Source organism: Grus americana, chromosome 13 (genome assembly GCF_028858705.1).
Source record: "Grus americana isolate bGruAme1 chromosome 13, bGruAme1.mat, whole genome shotgun sequence".
Taxonomy (NCBI): domain Eukaryota; kingdom Metazoa; phylum Chordata; class Aves; order Gruiformes; family Gruidae; genus Grus; species Grus americana.
This window is the reverse complement of record NC_072864.1, coordinates 16,690,111-16,712,658: the sequence shown is the minus strand read 5'-3', so window position 1 is coordinate 16,712,658 and position 22,548 is coordinate 16,690,111. Positions and strand designations below refer to the sequence as shown.

Sequence of the window (22,548 nt, the reverse complement as noted above, 5' to 3'; positions counted from 1 at the left end):
GGGGCAAATAAATTACAACTTGTGGAGTGACCAGTGTCTGATTATATGTAATATAATTAACTCTACCTTTCAAATAATGTTTCTCTTAATAATTATCCAATGTAGTTTAGAATAGTTGAAATGATTGGTGATTCTTTCCATGGGGGGGAAGCGGTTAGGTTTGTTCATAAGGTGTACTTTTTATTTACTTTCTGGGTCACCAGGACTGAACACTTTAAAAATCTGTTGCAATAATTTAAAAATTATTTAATGTTAATTATAAGCAGATACAACTGCCATTGCTGAAAATAGTCTTTTATGATCATCTTCTCTAATTCCTTTTTACCTTCAGTATTTTGCCTTGCCAAAAATATATTGGCTTTATTATTTGAACTTGAATATTATTATATTTAGGGCCATGAAGTAGATTGATAAGGCACATTTATCCTTTCTTTGCCTATTCTGTAGTCTACAAACGTGAGATGGGATTTCAAATTAAGAGTTCTATTAGGAGACACCGTTTCAGTCCAAAAATAAGCTTTCTCATTCTTAGACTATAACTTGTATTATGACAGAAATTAACATTTTTGTGACCTGTAATTAACTGTGTCTTCTCATGCTATAAATAAGATTTGGCAGCTATAGCTGGAGTCAACTGTATCTTGAGGTCTAGTTATCTGTAGCTGGTTTTTTATTTATAGCTTTTTGTATTTGCTAATGACACTGCAGAGTTCAGGGATGGAGACAATAAAGAGCACAAATAAAATCTGTGGCTGGTGTCTGCAGCCCTGTTCCATTTCATTCCTGCAGTGGCATCAGAGTTTCCTCAAATTCTTCCTGTGCTTGGAAATCTCCGGGGTTAGTGTTTAAGTCTTTGATGCTGCTAGTAATTCCAGTCTGCACCATTAAAGCTGCATTTTCTAACCGTCCCTTGGTAATTGTTGCAGGGACTTAGACAAGTAAGACTATCCAAAGGCATCGCAAAGGTCAAACCGTGGTAGAAAGTGCTCTGATTTTATCCTGGAGATTGATGCTTGTATCACCTTTTTTTCGATTCAGCAGCTGGGGTTATAAAATGCGCTTGCAATCACTGATAACATGTTAGATCAGACTCCAAGTGGAGTAACACAGTATTTTATACACTGTGTGTAGTTTTACCTAATGCAACAATAAATCAGTGAAGGCAGAGGTCTTTTGTAAATTTTAATGAAAATTCAACTGCTGAAAATATAGTTACTTCTGGCTTAAGTTCTAGAAATATGAATTCGCTTCAGTCCTTTAAAGCTATAAAATTGTTTTAACTACAAACTTTCTGGGAGGACAGTAAAGAAACAAGCAATAAAATAGGTGACAGTGCATTCAATATATTATAATTGCTTTGTCATTGGCTATAAGCAAACTGAGGGGAGGGGGTCAGATGATAAAATGTACTTTGAGTTAGCTGTAAAAAAATTCCCATTACTGAGCACAACCTAAAAAAAAATCTCTGTACAAGAATGAGACAAAAGTTGGGAGAATGGGCCCATTTTACCATATCAGGGAAATAAAATAATGATATAATTTAAAAATTTTTACCAGTTGATCAATAAACCACATTTTTATGCAAGTCCAGAAGGTTTAGTGGAGAGCTTTTTTCGACACAGATTATTATAACTACTGAAAAATAGGCACTTTTTTCTTGCGTTGAATTGTTGTGTTGCAAAATAGCAGTTATATATAGTAAAACTAATTCATATGTATTAAATTAGTGGCACAAGAGGGAGCTGGGGGTATAGAAATAAAGAATATTAAAGAATATACCAATGTACTGTTGAACTACAGCCTCTTTCTTGTAAGTTTTAAAGCAATGTTTCTGTGAAATTAGCATTTTTCTTTCCTAAAACCTGCCTACCTATAGAAATAGACCCAAAGTTGATACCAAGTGACTGTGCTTATTAGAACACTGAAGATTTGAACATCATTAAGCAGAATTTACACTTGGGTTTGGTCTAGAAGTCAAGCACAAATACAGTTTATTCAGTTCTTTACTTACTCAAAGTGGATTTTTGCTTGGTTGCTTTTTTACAAATTATGTCAAGTTCATGCACTATATAATTTTTTTTTCTTACAACAAAAACTAAGAGATGGTATAGATGGTATTCATCATTGTTTGTAGTTTCCTTGGTTTTCTGCTGTTTCAGGTATTTTTCTCAAATTTTTTGCACTTTCAAGTACATTGCTTAATGGAGAGTTGGTTGAATTTTGACTTTGATACTTTCATGATTGATTCAGAGCAGAACTAATAAGATCAAAATGAATATAAAAAACAGTTACAACAGATAAAATTTGAAATAACATTTAAAACATGATACTCCTTTTCATTATTATTAGTGTTTTCACACAGAAATTATGAATTATGCATATTGGGTTGTTTCTTGTAGCCTCCTCGCAAACTCGAAATGATTGTCAGAATTGCATAGGAAAAGATTTAAAATCTGATCCTTTGGCCTCATTTTTGTGATTCCCCATGTACAGTTTCACTGGCTTTAAGGAGTTGTTTCCAAATTATATTGGTGTCAGGCTAGAATCAAATAATCGCAGTTCAAACACCTCACACGCCCCACTCTTACCCACACAGCATCACGGGCTTTCACAAACTTAAAAGGTACAAGTGGCAATGGCGTATCTGCATGTTCAGGGAAATAGATTTTATTCCATTGCTCTGGTGGCTCTATACCTGCATATATAAACAATATTTTTGTCGCAAAGTAGTGTATATTATGACTAGCTAAAATGTATTTCCTAATATTTTTTCCTCTTATGGAAACTGCATAATATGAACTAATCTCTGATCTCTACTTGGAGACTACCTAAGTAAATAGCAATTTACTGCCTAGTTGTCCCCTGCCATGGAAGCTCTTTTATTAAAATAATAACAATAGCAACAGCAATGGCCAAGAGATTTATATTTAGACAGTGAACAGGAGCCTTAAGAAAGCCTGTAGTAGTTTTGAAGAATGTTCTACCTAGAGTGACAAAAGTGAAAACTGTTTAGAAGCTACCATCCATGGAAGGAATGCTGTCTATCCTTCAGAAACTCTTGGCTTTCACAGACTGCTTGGAAAAAGTTAGCGGCAGTTTTGGGAAAGTATATTCCCTCACGCGTTGTGATGTATTTCTGCAAAGCAAACTTACTATCAAGCAGAACAAGTTTTCCTACGGTTCCGCATCTGTTTCTGCTCAGTCAAGGTGCATCTGGGAATATATTTCCCCTTGCAGCAGCAGGTGGCGTTGAATAGCTCACGTTATTCTCACACTTATAATCATTTTGTCTTACATGTAGTAAAAACTCTCCCAAAAGAGATAATCCGTGAGAGAAATTCAACAAGTTTTAATAGATGTGGCAGACTTTCTACATGACAAAAGTAGGGGTCAAATTCTTCCAACTTCAATCACACTGAGAAAAAAGGCTATAAATAATGTGTTTAAGAAACAGCAAAACCAGTTGTGATACAATAATATCTTAATTACATTTTATTTTTAGATTTTATCGACAAAAATCTCTTGAAGCACCACAGAGTTCATGTTGTGATAAGGACATGTTATCGTGTACCATCTCTCACGCGCTCTGCAGCAAATTCACAAGCCTGAGTTAGTTTTGTAGCATTCTTTGCACACCCTACCTCCTCAGAGCAAAGGAACTGATTCTCCTCCCAAATACGCTATCAGTGTTTCTTCACTGAACATAGAGCAGTGCTTCAGATTTACACTATGGTAAGTGAGAACAGAATGAGAATTAGCATCTTCTGAACTTCCTTCTGAATCTATTTCTAAAAATTATGGGGCATTGCAGAAGCAGTTCAAAACAGACCTCCAAATTACTTCTTAAGTTTATTTTTAAAATATGTCACACACATGAAAAAATAATTTTTTTTTACCTGCACACAGGTAAAATTTAAGAACATAAATCTTTTACAAGCAAATGACTGTACATCAGTCTATAGTTAGTCTTAGCACTGATTATGAGTATTTAAGAAATCCATCCATCTTTCTTTCATCAACAGTCAGAGTTTTCCATTTGCATATCTAATAATTTATGGCATGTCCTGACCTCAAGCAGTAATTGAACCAATAGATCTTCAGACTAGATTTACTCCAGTCTGGCTGCCACAGTAATGTAACTCTGCAGGAGTTTTGGATTACTCCAAATGCCATCTCCTCTTCTGAGGGGTTGACGGTCACAGGCAAAATTTAACCTCCCAAATGTCAAGGCAAAAACTCCATTGCCTAATTTAGACTATCCAACTCTCCTTTTTGAACACTTCAGATAAAAACAGGAGGCACCATGATTACTCCTAACACTACCCTGGAAGACTGTTTTTAATGTAAGACTCTGTAATAATAAATGAATTCTCCTAAGAGTTTAAAACCATCTAAGAGCCTTAATCTCAGAGTGAAAGGGGAAAATGTAATGTAATAAAAAAAGAAATTAAAAAAAAAAAGAGGGAAGCTGTTGTATTAGAGGGGAGTCTCATAATCAGAGACAGACTGATGAGAATTGGGCTGAGAGGAGGTGTGCAAGGAGGAGACGGGGTGCTTTTCTGACTCGAGCAAGCCATGGCACAGGGCAGAAACACCCAGCCAAGTGCCTGTGTTTCGTCTTCTCAAAACGCAGTTTAGAGGCCAGTTTCAAGGCAGCGTTATATGCTTCAGTAAAGTGTTCTCAAAAGCTTTGAACAAGAAAAATACCAGCGACCACACAGCTCTGTGCTGTTGCAGTCTCTTTGCTGAATACTAACTATAGAGAAAATGCAGCCATGGAAGTTGCGGGTTTACAGCAGGTATTGCCTGGGAAACTCCCTCTGCTCTTCAGCCGTTTCTGAGTGCAGGTGAAGGAGCAAGCGAGAGACTGGTCACATTGCTGCTACTTCCAAGTTATATTCCAGATATTGTGAAAAGGCTCTAGGTTTGAAATTTCATAACAACTCTCATCAGCTGGCTATTTTGTTTTCCTGGAAAGGAGCTCAATTGAACAAGCTCTGGCAGACACACAGAGCTATGCTGTTGCCACTGACCCAAGTCCCAAAACAACACATACAGGCTGTGAGAAAATGCTGCTGTCTCACAACTGTGGAGGAAAAAAAGAGCAGCAAAGGTACAAACAAGGAAAATCTGACCCAATCCCCAATTAATGGCATAAGCAGTATTTATCTATTGATGATTAAGTGCTGCCATTGTTCCTTGGTAGCTAAGTTCAATGATGATAGACATCTTGGAAAACAGGCAGATAGACAGAAAGACAGATACCCTGAGCTCCTTTAACCATCCATAATATCCCATGTGCTGCCATCACTGCTTTAGCCTGACCAATTGCCTCAGTAACATGTTCCATCTTGTCCGATCAATATTAGCACTTCAGTAACTCTTTGCAGAGTTACAGCTATCTGCTAGCACAGGAAGAACCTCATCCTGCCTTATTGTATGGACAGACAGTCATATGGAAGAAGAAATGCCATTATCTATTTAAATACTTTCATTTAATTGCTTTCATCGACTTGTTTTTCACTCTGATGCCTTTTTTTAATACCTGTTATGCAAATACTTGAGAGCAAAAAGAAGAAATTGAAGTCTCAGAAAATGAATGAACATTGAAGAGTTTAACAGGAAATCTGGGTTTGGTGCCCAGCCTCCTGTCCAAGCAATTACTGCGTGCCTCAGTTCTGTAGATTTAAAATGAGATTAATGATACCATTAAATCGCCTGTTGTAAGACTAAGGATATTCATGTGTTTAGCAGGCCTATATAAAACCAAGATCCAGAGGCAGAATTGCTGCTGTTTCCCCCCCCCCCCCCGAGCTTAGGAGCTGAGGTACTGAAGGATGATACAATACAGTAGTGCGGGATCAAAAGGAGGGGAAAGCAGGTCCATGTGCAGTGTGGGAATAACAGCACTGGAAGAAAAACGTCGCTGGCCTTACTACCCAAATTCTCTCCTTAACTGACACAGGGAGAACAGCATAGAGACGGCATAGAATAAAACGTGCCTTATCCCACCCAGCTGCTGCTGAGAGAAAGGGTGTTCCTGGTGAGTGTCAGGGAAAGACAGCAAATACCAGTGAGAGACAGAAATTGTGACATCTCCTTGGGCACCCTGAGGACGTACGAAATGGTGGGCAGTTTCCTGTGTTATCTGTGCGATCGCTGAAAGTTCTTCTTGCCGTAATGTGCAGAGCATTAGGGGACACATCCTGTTTTGTTGAACTGAAATGCAGCTGAGCTGAAATGATCTGCCAAAATGTAAGGAGAATGAAAATATCCCTTCCCTATAACTTGTTGATCTCCCATGTTTTCTCACTCCTTTGTCAACATTGACCAGTCACCATTTCTGTCATTTTCTCCCCTTTTTTTTTTTTTTTTCCCTTGACAGGTTTCTTCAGCCATCCTTCTTTTCTAAATCAGAGATGAAAGGTACAGGTGGAATGTCAAATGCCTAATTGTCATAAAGCTAAATATTTGTTCATGTGCTTAAGATGCAATAAATCCTGGAGAGCGCTCTGCTTACACAAGAGGATTTCAGCATAGAGGCATGCTCTAGAAAGGTGTTTGTGTAGGAGAGAGAGAAATTCTGCAGGTCAGTGTAATCTCTGTTACTCCAAGAATTACTGAGAGTGTAATGTGGTGTGGGTTGGTGTTTGGTTTCCTTCCCCCTTTAGTGAAGCCGTGTCTTATGGGAAAGATTAAGGGCTGTAAAGTCTGCATCCTAATCGGTCAGAACCTCAATATCAAATGTCAGAAGCTCTGAAGGTACAGGCTTTTCAATTGGTATTTTGAGTTGTTGCTGAGCAAACTTTTCATTTAAATCAACAAAATGGGTTTGATCCTTCCGGCTTTTCCCTTAAAATTTCCAGATTAGGACACCAGTCACCTGATGGGGTCAAAATCCCATCGTGTTCATCAGGACAAATGCCTCTTATTGAGAAGGAGGAGTAAAGGCAAGGGTGCCCAGAGCTTACCTGCTCATGAACAACTCTGAAATTTGCTCTGCAGATGGATCATATTGCAGAATCTGCACTCCCGCTCAGGTTTTTTCATGGTGAGAACAGCCCAGCAGATGAGGCTACCGCAAGAGGTGGCACAAGAGAATGACCTGCATGTAGAAGGACGGATAAAGTGTAAGGAAGCTCATGTAATAGGTTTGTTTCAGGCTGGAAGTTAGTTTTCCTTTTTTCATCCTGTTTTTTCAGGGTAAAGTCACTGAATGAAAACCAGGTGTATTTGGTGGGCAGTTATTCTCTGAAGTTCACTGACAGAGGAACCCACGTATGGAAGAGGAAACAATAGAAGTACAGCGTCATGACAGCAGCAGACACCAATTCACTGGAGATGGCAGATGGACAGAACGCAAGTAGTTATGGTTAAAATTTAGTGATTCTCAATAATAGCTGTCCCAGTGTGGGGAGGACCTGGAGAATACCCATGAGTGCTCTCGTGAACTGTGGTTAGCTCAACAGAGGCCTCTGCTGAGCAAATAGTAACTGTCTGAGACAAGCTCAAAACCAGGCCGAGCATCTCACCTTTATATACCCTTGTTAGGACCATATAGTAACCCTCTCACAGGCAACATTGGGAGGACAGAAAATTCCATATGGACAGGTAAGTGTGAATAGATCTATCTTATTTCTAAGGGGAAAAAAATCAAGAGTTATGCCTTATGAAATAAGAATATTCACATATGTTTTGCAATTAGAGAACATATCTATTTTTCCATAATTTTCTTTCTTAAAGGTTCAAAAGTCATTTGAGCAATTGTACCAGAGAGACTGAAAGTATACCTTTGAATCATTTCAAACTGTTTTCTATCTTTGTTTAACTGAATTTACCACATTGAAACTGAGTCAAACCATTGATTTATCAGAAGTACTTTATTCTTCACTCTAGATCTGTGCAGATCTAAGCTATAAACAAGGAAAGCAGTGAAAAATTGCATTTGTAAATATTTTAGAGAAGACTGCTGTTCTGTGGAGCTTTATGCTGTTTTCTCTGGTGCTATCGAGTGCTTTGTAGAAGCTCATTTGGGAAATGTATTCTTTGATTTTGGTAATCAATTGATGAACATTTGAAGCTTTGCTCAGACACACAGTTATTGTGAAGAGCAGTACTTTCAAGTATCCATTTGATTGTGTTTGTGATGCCTGCTTTATTCGACTCTGCTCCAGGCAAATTAAAATGTACTGCTATGTAATAAGTATGGGAAGGTTAGCATTCACACTTTAGGGATAAAACATTTTGACAGTTCTATTCTACATTTGCATTTAAAAATTGTAACGCTTTTAATTAGACCCTATGTTTATTGTAGGATCTCTTGTAGGCATTACTACTGTGAGATTGTTACCTTTCAGGATTTGTTCTGGACTGCTTGTCTGTGGGGAAGCACAAAGCCTGCTGGTTCCACATACATTTTGTTTTCTGGTCCATGGTATGTCTCATTTTCTTTAATTTATCATGGGGCTCCACCTGTACCACTACTGCTGAGTCATTTGCGTTTGTTTCTGAGACTTTTTAATGTGCAGAGTTAGGGAGGTACATATGCATAGTTCTGTCTTACATGCCTGGTATATTTTGCAATGGGCCTCTAAATTCTCAGGTTTTGGTGCACAGTAGAATCCCCAAGGGGACAAAGGAAGACATTGTCTGGAGAGAGACAGGAGATACTGCCATGATACCCATTATCTTTTTAGCCAGTGGACAGGTGATGCTTATGCACAGCATATGCACAGACAATGGTCAACATTCTGAGCTCATGAAAGCGATCACTGACAAAGGCTGATGTCTGAAGGACTGGTCACTAAAACTGTCCATATTATTTGCTCCTCTTTTATTTTATCCTTCATCTTTCTGTATTGGTAATGTCCAGGAGGGATTCGAGTAACCTGATATAACATCTGCAACATTGCTATCACCAAGAAAACATTCATTGAGATAATCAGGCAAATGTACACTGTCTCAAGAGGCTTGTGTGTAAATTAGACCAAGCAATCAAAAAAACCCCCAAAACTAACAAACTGGCTAGATGCTTCTGACTTTTCAGAAGAGCAGAGAGAAGCAAGAAAACATTGTAGGTTTTACCAGGAAATTGTATTTGAGCTGAAATAAGGTCTTCTCCCTGATAGTTTAGCCAGTCCCTAGAGATTTTGAGTAATTATTATTACATTTGCCTTGGGAAGGATATGGTCTTAGTTGGTACCAGAAATCTTGTGCAGAGAATTCTCCAGGAGCTCCTTCCTGCATTAGGCCCCATTACTCTGTCTCCACAGCCCAGGAAACTCAAACACCCTCATAGACTAGGGTGAGCTGCTCTTTTCTGTACCTTCCTTCACTTCTGGGAGCTGTTTCTTCTGACTCAGCAATAAATAGCAGAGAAGGGAAGTACTCTGGGAATTCAGATATATGATGTGTACAAAGTCATGCTTTCTGATTGTGAAGGGGACCACAAGTAAATCCTCCCTGTGCACCCAGATTGGATCTTGCATTGAAAAACATCAAAATCTGAATTATACAGAGGCTATGCGGCACTATGGGTAAGTGCATTGGCCTTTCATGTCTTATTATGTTGTTAATTAGTTAATGTTTGTAAAGCACTTTGAAGATGAAAAGCCCTATATAAGTTCTAAGTGTTATTATCTCTAGAGACCTGGGTTCAATTCAAAGGTGCTTAATTACATATGCCATAAATTAGACTTAATGAGTTGTGGAATCATATGCTTTATGTGATGCATGCAGGTTTCTCAGCTAGATCCAGGCCTTATGGTCTGCTGCAGTACTACTTTAGGTATTCAGAGCTGTTAAGAGAAATTACACAAAAGTAGAGCTGATAATTTCTAAAAATAATTGGATTGCATTTCAGTACTATTTAGGACTTGGTAAAGCGAATTACCAGGAGCTTTGTTCTGTTTTATCTAGGGATTTTCCAGTGCCCAACTTCAAATTGCTGAAGGTAACGTTATTGTTTTTAAATTGTGGTAGAGACATAATTCTAATTCTTTCTTCTGTTCCATATTTTGGCTTATCAGAAGGGAGCCGAGAGGTGTGCTGTCCTTCCCGTAATGCCCCGAAATGTCCCAGCAGGGCTGGGAACCTCTTGGTGGTGGGTTATGTTCACAAGGATGAGAAAAGAAGTTCCCATCTCTAGAGATACTATCATATAATTTACAACAAGCCATTACAAGTGGGTAACGTGCAAAAAGGGGAAGTAACAGTTATAGGAAAATGTGGTTTCATTGGCTTTGCAGAGCCGAGAGTTTCCATGTTATGTAACATATATTTTGTGGCCAGAAAGCTACAGAATTTGCCCTGCTGAAGCCCGGGCACCGGGGCGGCTGTCCGGCAGTGAGCGCAGCCAGCTTCTCATGGCTGTTCCTCAATCAGCAGAGACACACAGAAAACCGGCAGGATTGTTCACCTGGCCTAACGGGGCTCCGTGTGTTCCCACAGCAGAATATCTCCATTTTACCCTGGGCCTTTCACAGGCATATAGAGAGAGGCAGGATTTATCCTGCCTATAAATATGTTAGAAGTGATTGTGTTCATTAGTACACCCTAAGTAGATTGGAAAAACTAATTAATAGCAATTTACTATAAGTGTCTCTAACAGACTTGCTCCAAAGTATTTATCCTGAAGTGAAAGTTATTTGATTTTGTTAATGTTTATTGTAAGCATATGCAGACTATCTTCCAGGGGAAAATGTATTTTTGAGTGCTCCAGACGATTGAAACTAGTGAGCCCACTGTCTGGAGAAAGCATCTGTAACCACAGCCAAAAGAGGAACGAGATTTCCGACATTCTTTCAAGACATGTGTTTGAAGCATGGGTTCCCATCACTTTCAGAGTGACTTGCAGGCCATTTTCTTTATATAGATTTAGACAAGTCAATGTGGTCCTGGATTCATCTTGATGAATGCCTTTGTGATTTCTCCCTCATCCATTTTCTCCTGTGATATTTTATTGCTTATATTGAATAGGAGTATGTTCTCAGGAAACTTTAAATGGGATGAAGCATGGTTTCGGACTTTTTTTATCACTCACATTTCTGTATTCCTAAGAAATAGATCTAGTCCTAATTACTGGGGTGCATCTCCTTCAAAAACAAGATACAGTTTTGCTGAATACTTTTCATATAATCTAATAAATAGGAACTTCACATGAATGCTGATTTGAGCTCCAGACTGTGGTTAAACGTTTTAATGGTGTAGCAAACTTATCAACAAACCTTTCCTTCCCCACCCTACCCCCTTCCCTTTTTATAATGAACAGATTTTTATCCGACTGGCTTGTGACTTGGGGATTTTTACAAGTAGGTTTGGGAACTTGTGAAATATTTTAAAATTTGAGTCTGAAAACAAAACAAAAGATCTTTTAAAAATGGTATTTTATACAGTGTGTATATCAACTGGGTAAAATTTTGATTTGCTGAAGGATTCTATTCTCTGACCTAACTATCACTACTTAGCTAGAAGTTACCAGTCTGATTCCTTTTTTTAATACTCCAAGACACCGTATATAGTAGTGTAACTCCACTGAGGTACCGAATCAATGGACCTCTAAGATCCTCTTCATTTCTGATCTACTACAGCCTTTTGTCAAAAGGCGATAAGAATATTCATGTTGTTATTATTTCATATGGGCATTTTAGGTCTGCCTCTTTTCCTTCTCTGTTTCCAAGATGTTAGTGACTGACATACTCCAGCAATGATATCACTAGTGCTTAACCATCAGCGAAGAAGCTATCTGAGCAAATGAGAAAGCTGTAAGCTCTAGCAGCTGTGCCGCACTGCCCGTTACAGAGACATCAGGCAGGAGGAACAACTGTACGTTGTGAGAGCGCTTTTTTACAGCCAGGCCTCCAACCCTGACCAAGTGTGCTAATGGCTGATAAGGCCGCTCTTTGAGAAAACAATTAATGGGTTACAAGAGGCATTAAATGTGCGTGGAGAAACATCTTGGTGAGTTAATATCCAGTAAAGAACTCGGGTCACTTGGTGGTTGTGTTGGTGACCCAGTTAGGATTTTTACAAAAACAGTCACCGTCCTTTGACTTGTGACTTCCACAGTCATTTTCCTATTTTAAGTCCCTAATTCAACAAAGCACTGATCTGTCTCTCCCGGAAAGTCTTTGACCACGGAAGCTCTGCTCATGAAGTCTGGAAGACTTCTGGATCGTTACTGCCTCCAGCCTCTTCTCCCTGTCTGCAAGCAAGGGGTTATCACAGGTCAGCTGCAGAACGGAAAGCGCGGCAGTAAATTGTGGGGTAAGCCCAGATTTTATATCGATGTGTCTGATTTTTGTATCAGAGTGGATGAAGAGCATCCAACCCTTCTGACAGAATATGGTGCAGATACATGTGAATCGTCATAACCTTACTGAAACTTGCTGTTTATTTCAGTGGACCTGTGGATTTTGTTTCAGCAGACCTGAAAAGTTTACTGCTGCACGATTCTTGAATTTCTTTCTCTCTACAGTCAAGATGTGGTGCAGAAAGGAAGAAAATCACACACAAAATGAAAAAAAAAATATTAAAAAAGGTTAGCTCGTTGATTGAACTGTTGGTCTTAGCAGGGGAAGGGTGAGAAGCATACAGGGCCTTCAGAATTACTAGTATCACTGATGTGATATGGTTTATATTTTAAACACATGTAAAGCTTTTTAAAATCATACTAATTAATTTCTGTTGTTCAGTATTACTGTAATACCTATTACCGTGCTGGGAGGAACAGCTTAATGTGAAAGCATTGAGAATTAGGTTCGTAGATATTCAATTCCAGAAGTACTATTATGACACCAAATATTTTAGTCTCATGCACAGACCTACATATTCCTTCAGCAAGAAGCTCTGTCCTCTGAGGCTGAACAAGAGCATGCCTCAGTTTAACTCTCAGTTCAGTAAAACATTTCTATTCTGAATGTTACTTAAGCTGAAGTTTAGGCGTGTCTGTAAATCCATTGTATTTGATGACTGAGGTTAATAAGCCCGGAGTTAACAACAGGCTGAAGTGTTGTTCTGAACCAGTGTTTGATTTGACAATATGTAACAAAGTACGTGTGCGTACCAACGCTTTTAAAGGTTCTTCAGGAAAAAGGCAATGAAATTATTTCATAAGTATTCACCAGGAAATCTGTTTTATTATGACTAAGTCTTTACAGTTAAGCCTAAACTTAGTTCTGCACGAGGTGTTGACTGAAATTTTGACTTAAGTAGGAGCACAGTCCGTGACTATATGCATCTAGCCAAAGAGATTTATTAATTGAGGTGGTCAAGTCACACTGTTGCCTGACAAAGGATATCAGAAAGCTTTTAGGCTTAAAAATTAACAAGTCCATAAAGCTGGAGTTTGTAATGGAAACATCATCACACCAATTAATTGGTGTTATTCGTTCACCCCATTAAAGTAATTATTTGTAATTGTTATTATTGTAGCATATGTCCAGCACTTAAACAGTGCATATTACTGGGAAAAGCTGGATTATTCATCAGGAGAAACTGAGAAATTGAGTCGAAAATGCCAAATCAGGCAGGCAGATGGAATTATCTCATGTGGCATTCACTCTTAAAAGAATTTATATTTTTTTCTCTCACTTCCTCATACATGCAAACAAGGAAGCACACACACACACTATCTCCCAGTTTCACAAGAAGAGAGTAAGAAGTCAGAAATACCAAAACCACTGAAAGACAGCTTGAATATAGAAACACTTTGGTGGACCCAATCTTGAAGAGTGCGTTTAGTTTCTCTGAGGTACTTCTGACCTACCAAGACACGCTCCCGTGAGCAGTGAGCTCTGACCCAGTGTCACTGAGAAAGGTAGCAACCGCCCTTCAGTCAACAATGAGCAAAGATCAAATCCACAATGAATTTCAAACACTGTATGTACCACTCTTCTAGTAGAAAAAAATAAGGGTATATATGGAAAATCTATCACCATTGTTTTTTCAGAAACCCCAAATCCTGCAGAGTTGTTTTGGATTAAGAGGGAGGAAAAGGATGATTCTCTTGTCTAAATGCCAGGTAGATTGTTTTATCTCTGTCCATTAAAATAGTCAGAATTAATGAGAAATCTGATTCTAAAATTGTTCTTAAAATAGATCACATCAGCTGTATATAGTTATGATTTCCCTTGTATTGTGATTCATGCTAACATGATTTAAGAGTTCAGAATTAAAAAGTATTCAAAAACTCCAATTGTTTCATCTAGGTTCTTGAGAAGAACCTGCGGTCCTTTGAAACTTTGCTCAGAATTACCCAAGATTATGAAAAAAATACCCTCTTGGTTTTGCATTAATTTGCTTACAGTTGGCTTTGTAATATCCTTAAAAAAATTGATGTTATGCCCATCTGCATGTACTTAAGCTCGGTCTGCTAAAATGTAATGCTTAAGCTCATGATAAAAGCTACAAAAATTGTTTGCCCTCACAATACAAAAGGAAATAAAACAAAGGGTTCAGAATGGACTAACTTGCAAATCAAGACTTCAAAATCTCTGTGAAACTACTTTTTGTTCAGTATCTTTTATTGCAAGAAGAGGCACTTATCACAGATAAAGATATTTGGGAGCAAAACCATAATACTGAATGTTTGTATTATGATGATGAAGCAGCATTATTGTCTTTCCAGTGCCACTAATGTGAAAGTTGCCATTTACATCAATTTTTTAAAATCAGGGGTTTGGGTCCTGTTTGACAAAGATCTCAAACGGATAAGTTCAGCCTATTAGCCTGAATGTGACAGTTAATATGCTGATGTTAACGTGCTTAAAGTCAAGAGCTCTCGGCTAGGCATTTTGACTCATTAAAGGGGAAATAAATGTCAAAGTGAAGAAGATAAAATTGTAATACAAAATGTATTAATATAATAAAGCATACTGAAGATATTGCCTCTCTCTGTTATTTGTTAGTAAAGGGGATGGTATGCATTTCTGTAATGGATAAAAAGGTTATCTATAAGAAAATATTCCGTTTCCTGTCTTACACTGAAAGCGTTTTATATAAACCAGAAATTTGCTCATTCATTGTTTTAATACCTAGGATCAGTATCCACTGAATGACAATTCTTGTAGTCCTACGGTCTGACATCATATGTCCAAGCAACTTGTGGGAAATAATGGAAGGAGCTTTTTAAAGGCTGCAGAGAGGTGACGGCCTGGAAAAAGCTAGTTAAAGTATGTTTAAAAAATTGTGTTTCTTAAGATCTTTCATTAAAAAACAAAGTCAATGTAAAATGAAATAGATTAAGAGCATGTTGATGTCACTGCAGCAGCAGTAGTCCGAGTGCAGATTGCATATGCCTGATTAAGTGATTCAGATGTCTTGATTTGGTTTGGCAAATGAAAACATCTTACTATAAGTCATTTTTACCATCTGGATTTGCATATACATATGATATCTGTTATATTAATTATATCTATTTTCACAGGTATAGGCAGACATACCCCAGAGTTGTGGCACCCATTAATAGATCAAGCCAGCCTGCGCAGCTGTGTTTTGATCAGCGGAAAGGTTTCCTGGCATCCAAGAACTGAAATCACCTTTTGGGTTTGACAAGTGCATCTAAGTATCTAGCAAGTGAAAATCAAGGGTTTCTGTAAGGAAGGAGTAAGAACACCTACTACAAAAATTAAAAGTAAAATAACCTTTAATAACTGCAACAATGCAAACTCAATTGTATGTATTGCTCTCAGTTGGCATTTAGCCATCCATCATTTGCTAGCTCATAAAGCTGATTTGTGCTCTCCCTTCCCGTCCCTGTTTCCAGGAGCTGTTGGCCTCTCTTCACCACCCCTTTCCCATAGGCACATAGAACTGAGACCCAAACACTCTTTTGTCTCTTCCTCTGGAACGCCGCTTTTTATCACATGGGGAAAGGGCGAGTTTTGTGAGCAGCTTGCTTTCTTTTTTGTTGTTGAATGCCACTTATAAACGCTGTTGATAGACACTTGGAAGGTATCTAAAATGCTAGACAAGGAAACAGGTATAATTCAGATTGAATAGGGTCAAAATGCTTCAACCACCTCTTTCATTTGAAACACCTCATTTACAGGCTCACACTTCTTTCATTGTAGCTTAGGGTTGACATAAATATATGTGGGTTCTGTGCTAGTCTTAAGAAGTTCAGCTAGATTTAGTGAATTCCATGACTAATCAAACTCCTTGTGAAGAACACAGAACAATTTCTCCCCACAAAAAGCTGTAACACCAAAATTGTTGAGAGCATCAAAATTTATTTTCAGAAGTCTGGTTTGGGTATTTCCCCAAATATTAGCATCTAGCCAACAAGTTAAAGCTCCAACTTCCTAATTCCCAGGTCTAATTGTATGTGTTAATTAAGCTCCTGAGGAAACACAAAAAGTACTGACCTCTAAATTACGTGTCTAAGAATCTGAGCTTTCATATTGGGGTTTAGAAATGTTCTTTAGAAACATTGAAAGGCTGTAAGCCACCAAAGGCTTTTGAACAAAATTCTCGTGGTCATTTCCAGACTTGGTTAGTACAGATACTTCTTGAGCTTTCTGGTGCTGTTATCCCAGGCCATTTTTGTTGAGTAGGCTAAGAATGGAGATTTACCAAAATATTTGATGAAGTTCTATATAGACTGCGTCCCAAGCATTTATTTGCAACTTTATGTCCCTCTTTTAACCAAATGTTTTTTGTTGTTATGGAAACTCATTCTAACGAGAGCTCTTTGACCCATGAAAACATTAGCCAGCCAACGAAGTTTGCATCTTTCAAGTAATTCTCAGTACTTCTGTTTTCATATTCTTTAAACAGCATCTTTCTCATTGTCCAAAACCACAGACAGCACAGACTTGACTTTCTGATTTATATCACACCAGCAGTAAAAAGGGACCTGCAAAAAATGTAGATGTAATTAGAAGCACTTTCATATCCTTTTATGCTTTTGGTGTAGCAGAGAGGAATCTTAAACCTGTGTCCTTATACTTTCTGTTTCTTTGCTGGGAAGTGCTTCAGCTAGGACTGATGTGGACTGGGAACCAGGAATTCCTCCTCTCTGGTTCCTGAACTGCTGAAGAACGGCTACACACTCAGCATAGGCACGCTTCTTCACATTTATCTTAGGTTAGCACATTCCTTTATTTAACTGTCTCTGATCTGACTATATCTGATCATTCCTTCATCTCATTTTCACTTAACCTTTTGCCCTCTATACAGACTGAGCATCCTATCGGATATCTCACAAGAGACCTTCTTTTCCCCCACTCCCCCTTCCTCCACTCTTTCTCCACTCTTTCTCCAATTTAGGTGCTTTATGCCACTCCTGTTAATTTACCTGATTACATGGAAAGAGCTGTAGATCTTTTTATAATTGCTGTTTTACTTAAAACATTGATTCTTTAGCTCCTGTCTCTTCTCAGGTCATCACACCTCACTGGAGGTTTCCCTGGTTTAATGAGCAACTCAGAAACCCCAGAGAGGACCAGAGGACGGGGGTTGTTGTACATTCTTGTATTTGAAAGCCGCTCCATAGCATCTGCAAGAGGATTCTTGGCACCTGCCTAGTTAAACTGGATGTCCAATGTTATCTCTCCAGGCAAGTAAGATTCTGGCAATCACTGTAGTCCTATTTCACTTGTTCTCAGTCTTTTTGACACCAACACATTAATTCTCCCAAGCTCCTTTGGCAGCTGTAAGAAGTTCTCTCTTTTTTTTAATATGATTGATAATATTGAATATTTCTTTTAACCTTTTACTGCCATTCCTGGGCTAGGTGATAGTTTCTCTATTCGGATGTTAATCTCCAGCATGCAGTAGCACATCTTCCAATCACCTACTCATTATGGAGCTCATTTGTAAAATGCTGCTGTTTAATTTACGACTGCCTGCAAAGCTCCACCTAGCATTAGCCCTACAACATATAATGTCATTCTCCCAACACTCCCACTGTCAAAGGTCATATAAAGCAAACCGTTGGCTTATACAGAAACTCCTTCTAATTTAACACAGAAGGAATGGCAGCCCTTGGGCAAAATTTGACTGTATAGTTTCGTATGATGCACTGGAAAGAAATACATTGTGGAGAGGGAGCCAATAGGGCAGGTTCTCTGGTTCAATGCAGGAAATGACCCAACTGAAATGTACTGGCAAAAAATATCATTTTCTTCACTTCCAATTTCTCATGGGGGGAAAAAAAAAAAAGCTTGTCTGAGGAGATACAAATATAGAAAAACAAAAAGACCTCCCAGGCTGACTTGAAATATGTTCAAACTACACATCCACTCCCTGCTCCCTAGAATCCAGTAAATATTTCTTTGCCCCGCAAAGCATTTTAGTCTGAACCCAGGAAACCTCAGATTGACCTTGGAAATAAGATTCCTCATTTTCAAAGTGAATGTCTCAGCCACATTACTGGAGAAGTTGCACTTTTCTGTTTGAAACATATAAAACTTGTCTCTTTTGGTAAATGGGGTAGATGATACTTTGGGACTGGTTGTTTTTCCAATTATCTGACCATAGGCACTTTCAAACTCTCTTTCTCAACTTTTTATACCCCAGTACAATGCTGGTGACAAGGTTAAAATATCTGGTTTAGGCCATTGGGGGCAGGGTTAAGCCCACATAAAGCTGTAGAGCCTATCTCAATGGAGATACACTAACCTACCTTGCTAAGCATCTGGTGCATATCTCTAAAAAGATTTTATTCTGTCTTTTCTTCAGGTTGTATTGGATGGTTTAATAGCATTTGATGCTGTAATGTCCTTTTAGCTTACCTTGAATCCTATTTCAGATTTTAGTTTGCATATGTCTGGATTTGATTAGCTTTGTCAATTTGTTTTCTTCTGATGTTTTTCTTCTCTGCCAGCTGTGTTAACTCTTCTATCACCAAAGACAAGTTCTCATTCCCTGATGGGATATAACGAAAATACGCTTTTGAAACAGTCTTTGACATCATCTTCTGACAACATCTGAGTCATATTCAGGTATAAATTTCCCAGGTCTTGTTATCTGTTCTCAGTAGAAAACTATAAGCGCATGTTCCACGTGGAATATAAGGACAAGGTCTCAAATTCCTCATCTGATGACTGGTTGATGTCTGTCAACTGATGCTGAAAATCATTGTGACCAAAGCCTTTATTTTAATATCATAGCTGCTTCCAGGACCTCAGACATAACTGCCTTTTGTCCAACAGTCTTAAAACAGACCAAAACAATAAAGATGGACACTTTGATTGGCATCTACCACATTATTTGAATTAAACTTGCTTTAATTCTAACAAGAAAGCAAATGTGGTAGGGGGTGTTAAATAAAATAAGATTATGCTTTTTCTAAATGAGCCTTTTAGTTTTTGCTTCAGCTTCAGTTTCTCACTTTGAGGCCAACCAGAAGTGTTGAAATGTTCTCAGCTAGAACTTCACAGAGGCTTCTGGTCCAGAGCACCAGTGCAGCCATCCAGCTGCCCAAGATGTGGCCCTTGCACCCTCACCACGTCCTGCCGAATCCTGTGTGCGCTCAGGGTTTCACTAGGTTGCAGGTTGTAGCCACGTGGTGCAGATTTAAGAGCTCCGTGCGGCTCAGGTAGTATTCGTACATCTGAAGAGGACAATGCTATCCAAACAGAATGAACCTTTGAACTTTGTTAGGTTTTTGATATGACATTAAGCCTCAGATTTATAAAACCAAAACAGAACAAAACAAGAGCTTGCTTGCTTTCATTCTGTTTTCTGATTTTGCGCTAAATTGTCAGCAAAGCAGACCTTTTACCTATAAACAGATGGCACACAATTCTGTGGGATTTTCCCACATTTGATGAACACACATCAAGTCCATTTACATGAGCATGGAAAATATTAAAATGACTACCAGGTCTGTGTAGTGTGAGACACCTGGAGCACATTGCTGCCAGCAAGCTTCTGAGGTGGGGATATTCTGGCACACAGTCACGGTTCTGGGGACTGGGCCATTTTTGACTCAGGTTATTGCATCTTTTGACACCTAAAGACATGTTCACCTCTGACCCAGAAACATCTGCAACGTCAAACTATAAAAATGGGAATTGAAATGTAGCCTTTTTTTTCCCCTTACTGTTATTTTTATTTTCTATTGAAAAGGGTTTTAAAAGGCCAATGAAATGTAAAATTGCTTTTTTGCCGTAGTTGCAAAACTCATTTCACTTTTTATCTGCGATGCGCTTGTAGCAAATTTCCAGAGTTGAAAAACTAATACAATAACCCACTTTGAGGACCACAGTCCGAAGCCCTGAGCGCAGCGCAGCCTGCGTCTCTCGGTGCTTGAGGCAAAGGGAGGAACCGCCACAGTGGCCAGCCTTGCCCTCGCTCCCGCCATTCACCCCGACTTTTTCTCATCAGTTTATACTGCCAGCAAAGTTCTTGCGTATTCTGGCTTTCCTTCCTAAAATAACACTGACTGGTTTTTACTCACCAAGCCCTAATTTTTGCTCCTTCTGTGCAGGCAAAATTTATAAATATCTGGGCCGTTACTGCTGCTCCTCTGCCATGACCCATCATCAGAATACCAGCTCTCCTGGTGACTGCACAGGTGACTGTAGTTTCTTATATGAGATATTGGTGTACTAATACCAGTTTAAGTCTTTCTTTCATCTTTCCTGTTATGATTTGCTCCTGCAATTTATATGCACACAGATTTTTTATTTTTTTTTTACTTAATTTTGCCTACTAACTTTTGGCTGAAAAAAAATTCAACTAGGACCTTTCTGTGTGTCGGTTTGCCCTCCTGCAGAATGAATTTGCATGGTTTGTAACAGAATGTGACTATCTTTGGATGAATGGCACTATAGAAATCCCCGGAATTATTATTTTGACTTTTAGCTATGGTATAATGTAGTCAATTTTTTGTTTTATTTAACATGAGAGGTAAGTATATAGGGCAGAGCGATGTACTAGGTTGATAGATGGGGTATTGCTGTGGTTGCGTTTGCCAAAATTAACACGTTTCCAATTGGAAAAAAAAACTTTGGGAAAGTTTCTGTTTTCTGAGTACAGACATTTTATGTTAGAGCCTTAGAGCTGATTCTGTCTCTCCTAAGTTATAAACCCTTATGGATGTACCATAAAGATGTCCACCTAATGCAGAGAAAAGCAGATTAATTGATCACAGTAATATATTCTTATCCACTGAATAAGATCATTCCACACATTGTTTCTTGTTTTGTTTCTGGCTTGTAAATCTTCATTGTAGAATACAAATGAAAATGACCCAAATATGTATTATTTATGAATAGGACTCTCAGATATTATGCTTTAGATTGATTGTGTTAGACAGGATATAACAGAAGCACAATAAGTCAATGAAAAATAAAAAGCAGCAAAAATGTTTCATGCTAAAAATGTAGTTCTAGTGACACCTCTTATATAAAGGACATTTCAAACACATTGACATTTATATTTATCATGGCAGTGCATGTGATTTACAGTTGTCTGAGGTACCGAATATCAGGAATATCCATGCACATACACACCCCTTTTGAATGATGGTAAGTCATAGACTGCTGCATTGCCCCTTATACAGCCAGCTTTTCCTCCCCTTTTTATTTTTCTTCTCTAGCTTCAGGGAGGCAAAGGAAGCAGTAGATCAATAGGGTGTCTTGACTGAAGTTGCCTGCAGCACTTCCATTTCTCAGACTGGACACTGATGCTAACTATCAATAGCAATAAGAGGCTGTCTCAGACAGAATTAAGGCTCCTTCTTCTGCATGGCTGTCTGGTGCTTACTGATAAACATCTTGTGCACAGGATTGCAACAAATAAACCATTTCAAGTGTGCAAACTAGCCACTGTCATTCTTCCTATTGATACTTGCTCTGGGGTGAAGGGACTGATAGTTATTTTCATACAGCTGATAACACATTAGATAAGGGTACGGATGGATAATAGTACAAAGGCATAATGCTATAAAGTGTGGAAAGATCATTAATGAAATTCTCTATGCTCCTGTAGAAACCCTGAGACAACAAAAGACAAAAATATTGACTTATGTTTAAACTACTTAAAAGAAGCTACGGTTAAATTTAACTATTTATTAACCTCTGAGTTTTAGGAAATGTTAAAGATATCCTGCCAAGCTATTTTATTCAGATGTTACTCATTTTTGCCACTCCTCTGGATTTGCAAGTTTAGTCTGGCAATAAAAGCTAACTGGGGCTGGATGCAGCCATGATATAGATGGGGAGGTGTTGGGCAGCATCGTGGTCACTTGTCATTTGACCTAAGCTATACACCACACTAGCAGTTGCTAATTTTGGAAGAACTGAGCCTCTTTAGCCTCCCTCCCTGCAGAAAATCAATTTCTCAACTGATCTATAGCTCCGTGGTGCATTCCTTGTTTTCAGCCTGAATAAGGATGAAGAATCAGGTTCTCACCCACCCACATGAAATCACCATTAAAATACCCTGGCCCGGATCTTCTTGGTGGTAAGTCTCGTTATAACTCTGCTTAAGTCAGATATCCAGTAGAGTTTCGGTAATTTGCATCAAATTAAGAGCTCACATACTAATCAGAGTTTATTTTTCTTTTAATTTTGCTTTAACTGACTGGGTGGGAGAAGT

At 38.5% G+C, this 22,548-nt stretch overlaps 1 protein-coding gene and 3 long non-coding RNA genes across 10 annotated transcripts in view; 3 read left to right on the top strand and 1 right to left on the bottom strand.

Annotated features, from left to right (window-relative positions):
- Positions 1-12,596, top strand: part of LOC129212206 (uncharacterized) — a 123,614-nt gene extending 111,018 nt beyond the window's left edge. For 2 of the 5 annotated variants that reach the window (XR_008579108.1, XR_008579111.1), the window contains 3 exons: positions 6,386-6,589; positions 7,203-12,264; positions 12,400-12,596. This is a non-coding gene — a long non-coding RNA (uncharacterized LOC129212206). The remainder of the gene's footprint in view (positions 1-6,385; positions 6,590-7,202; positions 12,265-12,399) is intronic. The other 3 variants (XR_008579110.1, XR_008579109.1, XR_008579112.1) reach the window with 3 other exon arrangements.
- LOC129212208 (uncharacterized) overlaps positions 1-22,548 on the bottom strand; it is a 60,414-nt gene that overhangs the window by 23,157 nt on the left and 14,709 nt on the right. For 2 of the 3 annotated variants that reach the window (XR_008579116.1, XR_008579114.1), the window contains exons 2-3: positions 18,735-18,867; positions 6,972-7,105 (exon numbers count right to left, since the gene is read on the bottom strand). This is a non-coding gene — a long non-coding RNA (uncharacterized LOC129212208). Of the gene's footprint in view, positions 1-6,971; positions 7,106-16,721; positions 16,856-18,734; positions 18,868-22,548 lie in introns of those variants that run through there. The other variant, XR_008579115.1, reaches the window with a different exon arrangement.
- On the top strand, positions 13,927-16,302 carry LOC129212207 (uncharacterized). Its single transcript, XR_008579113.1, has 3 exons — positions 13,927-14,020; positions 15,037-15,170; positions 15,425-16,302. It is a non-coding gene; the product is annotated as an uncharacterized LOC129212207 (long non-coding RNA).
- The window catches only part of SALL1 (spalt like transcription factor 1), a 32,152-nt gene continuing 28,430 nt past the window's right edge, over positions 18,827-22,548 (top strand). Inside the window, exons 1-3 of the mRNA XM_054840476.1 lie at positions 18,827-18,944; positions 20,435-20,521; positions 22,332-22,413. The gene's annotated coding sequence lies outside the window, so the exon portion shown is untranslated. The remainder of the gene's footprint in view (positions 18,945-20,434; positions 20,522-22,331; positions 22,414-22,548) is intronic.